The sequence below is a fragment of the Mercenaria mercenaria genome, chromosome 2, assembly GCF_021730395.1.
Source record: "Mercenaria mercenaria strain notata chromosome 2, MADL_Memer_1, whole genome shotgun sequence".
In the NCBI taxonomy this organism is placed as follows: domain Eukaryota; kingdom Metazoa; phylum Mollusca; class Bivalvia; order Venerida; family Veneridae; genus Mercenaria; species Mercenaria mercenaria.
Window position 1 is genome coordinate 13,048,012 of NC_069362.1, and position 9,579 is coordinate 13,057,590.

The following is a 9,579-nucleotide window of genomic DNA, read 5'->3' on the forward strand; positions in this document are numbered from 1 at the left end:
GCTAGTGTTGTCGGAGGGATCGTCCACAGAGATTTTTTAAAGCACGAAAATGTCGAATTCTGTAAAGCGAAGTATAAATGTGAGGATAGCACGTGTGTCCTCCACCTAGATATTTTTTTAAATATCCTGCATAAACATAAATGGTTAATTCTGTGCGTGTTTTGAGGTCTTAGATAAATATTTTCTGCAAAAAAAGATTGTTTCCCTTTAAAGTTGATCGGTTTCGAGAGTCCACCACAGATATCGTAAAAGAATCTCAAACAGTCTATACTTACATATGGGCGTTTGTGAAGCCAGTCACAGGATCATGCGAACGACGCATCAAATAATTGTGGTGAACAGTTGTGCCAAGTTCCTTCAATATCTCTCGATGTATGTCAAAGTTAGAGTTGCACTGACCTCTCTCACGTGTGTTCCAATGGTCCTGCTTGACTGAATCTAGGGCCGTTATATTTAAAAGGTCAAAAGGTCAAGGCCGGATGAGCGACGTCACAAAATATTCTTTTTGTAAATCATGAGATTATTATATCCAAGGAATTTTGGTACTACATTTTTGTAAACTTCCAAATTGCGTTGGTTGGCTGTAACGCATTTTGATAGTGGTCGAACTTTGGTAGTGACTACCAAAATGCGTTGCTACCATTTTGAGGTGCAACATACTTTATTACATACCATAATGAAAAAAGGACTTGACAGAAATACAAATATTCAAACATTTTCAAATGACGATTGGAAAAATTTCCAAATGCTTATCAACAAACATCATGCTTTTACTTAACCAGCGCCAAAAATATTGAAAACAACTTTTCATCAAAATTTTAAACGAAACCATGGCATGACCATCGGATAGGAAATGAAATGTTCTTACTAAGAAACTCTCATATGTTTCGTTCAGAAATAAGAAAGTTATCTCAGTTTCTTTTTAAACTTTTACGTGTGTAAGAAGACGAAATTCAATATGCAAGGGAAGTAACATGGGCGTAGGAGCGAGTTTAACTTTGGGGGGGGGGGGGGGGGGGGGGGGGGGGTGGCCAAACCTTTTCGACCGGCAGCGAAGGGGTTGGGGGCGGCAAGGTACCCCCGGTGCATTATTTATGACAAAGCCTTGTACAGGGGCCAAATGGGCCATAGGCCCTCTCAAGCCTCTATGTTTTAGCAATCACTGAGTTATTCTGATGATACACATACGACTAGGCACTGAACTGTCTTAATCAGTCATATTATGTATTGTTCTAATTAAGTGTGCTATTTTGTTTTACATTGTTCTGTTGAAGCCCTGGACATACAATCAATTAGCGCTGCATTTGTCTAATTGTGATATAAAGCTGTGGAAATATCATTTCCCTAGAATGGAAATGAAAAAACAAAAAATACATAACGTTTACATGCGTAACAGGCTTAATAGTTACATAGATTTTGCAGACGCTCAAAACACGGAACTGTAGTGAAGTCGCTGAATATATACTCATGTATAAAATTATCAATCATGACCTTGGGTCATGGCGCTTACAGATTCAGGACCGCACTACTAAAAGGAAAAGTCAACACGAAGTGACGTCCAATGAAATCGAGAAATCAGGTATTGAACAAGAATTTATATTTGTAAACTCAAAGTAAGTAAAGGTGTAACATTTTGAATGCAAGTTTGGTATTCTCCAAATATGGCGGTGGGCCAACTATTTGAGCACCAACACCTCTTCCTTTTTAACTTTCGCCCCTGGCCCTCAAACCCACCCCCCCCCCTCCCATACGCCTATGAGTAATCCTGAATGACTCTACATTAAGGAATCGGAAGAGTTGTCCCGTCCAATAAGAAAAAATATGGATATTTTGGACTTCAGTCTAATATGAAAAAAGTCGCTTTTCGGGACTGTAGGTTTCTGATATTGTACTTATATACTTAAAAATACTGTGAATACATTTTAAATCACACAGTAAAATACTGGTTTCTATTGTATCGTCATGTGACAGGAAGAAAAGCTCATTCATATAGGTATGAAATAAACTCCTGTAATACTTCGAAGTAAACTGCTCACAACAGCCTCACAACGAGAAATAGTAAATGTTAAAAATTGATTATTTTTACAAAAGTGATGCAGTATGAAGTATTTATCATATATTTGTTAGGTGCATGAGTGCTAAAATCAATTAAAACTATTTGTAGACGTTCACTTTGTACTGCTCTTAGAAGATGGTCGTAGTGTGAAATTTATTTCGAATTCATAAGTTGGTGCAGCTGTATGTTATGGTATAAATAAAACCCAAAAGAGTTTATTCTGACATACATAGGTCTAACATGCTTACATAATAACTCCTAAATAAAACTTACTAACTAGCAGAAGCTACTATTCTATGGTCCTGTTTTCAGCCTGCGATGCTCTGCATGTGCGTGTTATTCTCTATGTTTTTGCATATTAGCATTCTCCATATGTATACATGTATGTCAAATTTTATAATAACATTTATTATTTCATTACTCTCATTCATTCAACCATTCACTTGAATTATTACTGTTGTTTTTCATTGCCTTTGCTCTAAATGACCATTGACTTTCTCAATAAACTTGAAACTTGAATTGTATATATAAAATAATTACTCGCGTAATTTGTTGAATTTTCATATGCGTTTCTTTTTATAATGTTTTAGTATTCTTCTGTTTTGATTATTTGCATGGTCTAAAGTTGTTAAGTAATAACATATTTAGTTGATTTTATCCTTGAAATATTATGAGGTTATTTAACAGTGTTGAGTACAATACCGTGAATTCTGTTGGACGAGTACACAGCAGTAATAATCCATATTTGGACGAGACGAATGCTCAGTCCAAATATGGGTTATTACTGCTGTGTAGAGTCAAGTTAAATTCAGTATTGTACTCAATACTGTTAAATTACCTCTTTATTTCACACCATAAAAAAGATGGAAACAAAAATTCACACATTTTTACGCGCAAACAACAACACACATTAATTTAAAATACGTTCTTCCCTGATGACACATAGATCTATACATTTACTCTCAGTGCCAAAAATCAAAAACAACTTTTCGTGAAATTTTGAACCGAAACCATGATAATTGGATAGGAAACGTTCTAACTAAGAAATTGAGTGCTTGTGCTTACACTTACATATTTCGTTCAAAAACAAGAAAGTTATCGCATTTTTTTTAATTTTTACTGCTGTAGCTATTCCAAATGTCTCCTTACAAGAAATCGGTAGAGTTGTCCCGTCCAATATGAAAAAGATATGGATTTTTGGACTAGAGTCCAATATGAAAAAAGTATGGAGTTTGTGGATTGTAGATTTCGGATGTTATTATACATACTTAAGAAAATGTGAATGCATTTCAAATCACACAGTACAATACTGGTTTCTGTTGTAATTGTCATGCGATTAATTAATTAATTAATATACCAGATTTATATAGCGTCCTTTTCATGATCAATTTCACGTTCAAAGGCGCTTTACATAGTTCAAATGCAGCCACACAGGGCGCATAATTCATCATCTACCAGCACAGACACAGAGCGATCTGACCAGAGGGACAGAGTGAGACAAAGCCCCCACGACAGAGAGATCAGAAATCAGATACAGGCTTGTCCGGCTAACTTAGCCTAGCTCGTTGCGAATAGACAGCCTGGTTCTTTAACGTGCCCAGTGTATAGCACTGATACACGCAAGGATTGCCTGGGTTCCTGACCAGTACACCTCTAGTTGGGTGGGAAACACTGAAAAGCGTTTCTGAAAATTCCCGAGTAGCTGCCGGGGATCGAACCCCAGACCTCAGGATTGGAAGGCCCGTGTGCAAACCACTGAGCTATCCGTCCACCATGTGATAGGAAGGAAAGCTTCCAATCGGTTAAACATATATAGTTGTGAAATAAAGAATCTTATTGCATGACTCATAACGGTGGCGCAAATATGACCATAGAGCACTGCAAGCCGAAGAATGCAGGGCCGCATAAACGGAACCTTTATTGATTAACTCTTATTGATTAAAAAGTCGTCTGCGTTAGTAGTTTTTAAGTCCTGCTCATGAGTTCGTAAGTCGTACGTAAGACTTAGTAAGTCGTGCTCATGAGTAACTATGCCCTACGTAGGTGTTATCAAGTCATACGTGGGAATAAGTAGGAGTTAATTAAGTCGTGCATATAGTTTATTATGTCTTCTGGTACGTAGAGCTAGTAAAGTCATACGTCACACGTAAGATTTAGTAAGTCCTACGTAAGAGTTAGTATATCGTACGTACGAGTTATTTTGTCCATCGTAAGAGTTACTAAAATCCTAGATGTGTGGGAGTTGCCATATCCTATGTTGTACTTATCAAATCGTACGTAGGAGTTATTATGTCGTATGTAGGAGCTGACTAGCATACGTAGGAGTTAGTTACTAAGTCGTACGTAGAAGTTAAGGATAACATGGCGTGATAGGCCTCAATTTCACCAAAAGCTACATAAAACTTGATAATTTAAGCTTTAAAAATGTCAAACGATAGAAATAAGGTGCATATTGACAAGTTATATATAATATAGTGACAGAATTTCTCAAAAAAAAATCCTTTAGATTACCTCCCCTGATAATTTTGGTTTTTCATGAGTTATCTCCCCTGAAAACTAGAAAAAAAAAATGATTTTCTCCTTTTCCCTACGGGGAATTTTAGATTTCTTTTTGATATTTGTATCAGAATCATATAATGCAGCTTTCTACCGCAACTATTTCTTGAAACTCAAGTTCAGATTCTCATAATCAAAGAAATTATATATTTCCCATAGGCATCAATGTTAACTTCAATACCGATTATCTCCCCCAAAAATGATAAAATTTGAAAAATCTCTCGGTGAAAAGATTTTAATTTTGAATGTCTTTAAAGTGACCAAATTTTATTTAAATGTTACCATCCAGTTACAAAATATGAAATATGGCTATTACACCATGTTATCCTTAAAATCGAAGTCCTACGTGTGACATATTAGTTATGCCGTACATCGTACGTCCTACGTAGGAGTAAGTAAGTCGTATATGAAGGAATCAGTAAGTCGTACGTATGAGGAGTTGTGTCTTACGTATGAGCTGATTAAGTCGTATCGTAGCCTAGGACTTTCTGCAAATTTCTGTGATGGAACAAGTACGGTGCCATTGGTGCGTTTATACCAAGAACAGAAAAACAATAAAAAGAGTTAAAGAAAAGAATTTGCTGAAAACTTGCAGGCAGTGCATCCTGAGTATTTATTTGTTAACAGATCCTGTTTCAAAAGGTATATGTGCAAGGGGAATTACTAGTGTATTCTTACTTTAACAAACATGAGGGGTTCTGTAATCTTTGGATGATCCACTAAAAGCGACCACGTCTTATACATAATTTATTTTAGCAAGTTCTACAACTTATATTAATCACTATCGACGGAACCCATCGCCACGAGGGTATGAGAGAAGAGAAGCCAGTTCCCCTTTTCATGCTGAGTGTCAAGCAATGGAGCTACTGGTATGACGCGGTCGGGGACCGAACACAAGACCTCCCGCACTCGAACTTCGGCGGACGCTAGATACCACAAGGCTATCGAGACAGGTCATACTTACGTATCTTTATAAATAGAACATCACTTTTTCATACACCTGTTTTCCATGAAAGTTATGTCATTTATTAACGTAAAAATAAAAAGAAAACATTACTTATGTGCAGAATACATAAAGACCATAAAAATTGCGATATTAAAAATACAATGTATTTTAATCGATAAGATTCAAACCCATGTCCTGCTCATTAGAAGGATGCTAGCGTCTTCACCTCGAAGGTAGTTTTTTCATATTCTTGAGAAAATAACGTATATATAGTTACAATAAATGTAATTTAACTGCTCTTGTTTTTCAAATCAAAATGTATTTAAACTCGTTTCCCTGTATGTATTCTCATACTCAAGAAAACGCATTGTTTACAATTGCATTTTGAGAAAACAGTAAGACTATGTCTAGATTAATGCATCTTATCGCATAGTGCGGCAATTTTCCTTTGATCTTTGCAGCATGTTATACATAGTAACACACATTATTACTACAAAACTGTGCTGATATCTTACAAAACTGTTGCGATATATATCAACACGGAAATCTCTATGGAGTTTCATAAGAAAAAAAGTGTTCCGATATATATCAGCACAGTAAAACTGTTCCGATATATATCGGAACACTTCTTCTCTATTGAGGTCCTATCAAGGGAGTATATTTTTTTCCTTTCAAAGAAAAGATGATTTTAGCTCCAATTTACAGTTCACAGAGAAAGAATTGTCACAAACACCTACATTTATAAAGTAAAAGAATAAATAAACTAGAATATTTCAAAAACTTGATAGTTATTGCCAAATTCAGAAATACATGAAATATATGAAATTCTGAGATTTCTCAAATGTTTCTTTTTCTTTGATTTTTTTACAAACAAAACAACAAGCTTTACAATATGTCTGGCCAATGAAATGCAAAGATTTAAAACCAATGCAGAAATTTGTTGGGTACTTTTATCTGGGGAACACATTTTCTAAAACAGAAGTTTTAGTGTTTCAGTCAGCGAGGCGCAGAAAGGGAATCAAAATAGTAAAAATAATAATAAACAAATTTAAATGAAAATGATATATAAATTTTAATGATAAACTATGCGATAAAACAGTTATAATATGTAGTGCTCGTGTGTTACCAGGATATATCAGAGCTAGGGGTACATCTCGTTATTTTTCTCTTCACATATCTGTCTCGGCCTACCGGCCTCGACGATATGTGCAGAGAAAAATACCCTCGATGTACCCCTAGCTCTGATATATCCTGGTAACACACTCTCACACATACTATAACTATTACATATTGCACAGCGATATAACTTATCACGAATAGCTTGCAAATAACACTAGAGGGCAAGAAGTGGAGGATTTTTTTTTATTCAAAAAATAAGAAATAATATGAGCGTTTTTCTTGCATATTTTCTTCTGTATTTGTTCTGCATACTGTGCTTTTCCTGAAAACAACGACTTTGATTTTAGTAACTTATACATAAAATACCAGTATTAACCCTCCCCCTTCACCTGCAGAAATTAACCGGCACATTATTATGTTTTCCCTACTTTAAAGGTCCATAATGCTTATTTTTTATTATCTTAAAAACAGATGAAACAGCTGTCTAAGTAGATGTTATGCGTACTTATATGGTTAGAAAGGCGGTACTTTTAATATTGCACACGAACTGTTATAGTTAGTGCCACAAAGGGAGGTAATAAAAAACAACAAATTCAAGAAAAACATTCTAGTATATTCAGCAATATTCAAACATTTGACAAATGTTAAAGAATTGTATTTAACAAGAAATTAATGTATTTTGTGTTCATAACGGAAAATGTGGGAGCCACATCAGTTTAAACAAAGGCATTATGAGCCTTTAAAATATAAATATTTGAATTACAGTGTAAGCCTAGAATAGTATCTTCTAAAATGGTGAAACGACCCTCGTCAGTGTACCTTTGTAGGACCACATTTGTAACAGATCGCATTTGTAACAGATTTCGTACGTATGCGATCGCATTCGTAACAGGTAAAATGTGTTACGAATGTGTTTGTCCAACATTGGGGTTGACATGAGAAGCACATATGTATCATGTTGAGTTTTATACTGCAAATGTTCAATGAGTTGGTTGTCATCGCAACATCATTAAATGACTGCCATAAGCATATCACAAGTTAGCGTCGTCGTCGTCGAGGTAAATGACATCATAAAATTATTTGAGCCGCGTCATGAGAAAATGGGCCTTCGGGAATCTTCGAGGCTTTGCAACCAGTGTGGGCCCAGATCAGCCTGCGCATCCGCGCAGTCTGATCATGGCCCACACCGTTCGCTGTTATTTCAAAGAAGGCTTATTCTACCTGAATATGAAATTTTCTGATCCTGATTCAGATGCATAAATGCAGCCTAAATATAGACTTTTCGGAAATTCACGAAAATGTCCGAATGCCAATTTTTCCGTGACGTGGCTCATTTTTTATAATCATTTCTGCATCCACAGCCACTACCACTTTAATATGATTACAACTTCAGCTACTTCTACTGTTACCTCGACATGCTGAAATGTAGACCCACATGCCTAGGTCGCTGGTTCGAACCCGGTGGCGACATACATTTGTAGCTGTCTTTCGTCATCCAGAGCTGTTTCAAGTTGGTTGACAAACAGGAAGCTGCTATGTCACGGGACAAATTATATACAACTTGCCGTGGATGGAGTCGTTAGCCTTAAGTCTAGGAGGGCCCGACCTTGTACTGCGAACTAAGTGTCTATGGGATTTTAAGAAAATACACCTTATTTTCTAATTACCCGCACCCCACTGAGTCCGTCTGTGAGGTACATGTAATAGGCCTTCTTTTATTATAATCCCGCCGGGAAATAGAGGAGGCTGTGCGTTCGTGCAGTTATATAATTTATATAAGTTCATGTCTTTGGTATAACTTGCCCATTCAAAGTCAGATTTTCAAATTATTTGGTACAAATGATCAGCATGGATAGAAGGTGTGTTGAGATCATGAACCTTGTTGCTACATGTATATATCCAAGATCAAGTTTACAGCTTTGAACTTAGATTTGTTTTGTTATTTTGTTGTAATATTTATGTTTGTGCCCGAATCATAACCCGCTTTAGTCAGATTTCCAAATACTTTGGTACAAATAACCACCATTTATTGACAATCTGTAGTGATCATATTACACCTATTACTGCAAACGTCTCAAATTTTTGGACCCTGTAGAATGGTTTTGAGGAATATTGAGGAATATTATCTTTGTTTGTTGGATTCAGAGCGCCTGTTTTCACACTCATATGTTCGTTTACAGGTCTGGTAAAACGCACCTATACACGTAAGGTATTAACTGGGTGGATGAGAGACACAATATCTCTGGAAATTCCGGCTCTGACTAGGAATTCAACCCGCTCCGCCGGTTTCGTAATCTGCAAAACTATCCACTGCACCAGCTTCACCGATGAAGTTACTCGTGCCGTTCCTATAGAGATACAAAATAAGAGTGTTTCCATACGAATGCAGACACCAGGCCTGGCAAGAAAACTCTCATAGCAAATATACTGTGTATAATCCAATAAAGTTAACGTCAGGGTTTTTAAGTTGGACATATTTCATTTGTCGTCAGTTTAAGCTTTTTTATGTTTAAAGTAATGTGAATTGACAAAGATAAACAAAACGAAAACGAAAAACCTATCTTGCAGCGAACCCGCGGACACCGACGACATCAGGATCAGAACAATAGCCATTAGCAGTCCTCGGATAGTCAAGCTAGTCACTATTTGTAAGTATACGTAGATATATATATACCCAGTGTTCAGCTTTAACAAGACTTTCTATGCTAGTTGAGACTGCCTTGATCTTGATTTTCGAGTGCACTTTATTTGTTGTTGAAGCGATACAACCAGCGAATTGCCGATTATAAAAGTTGAACAGGGATTGCATATGGTGTATCTTCCCCTTTAATCATACATATTCATATGCATGTATTCATGCATTTACTAAAAAGGAAACCTTAAAAAACCAAAACCTATATGG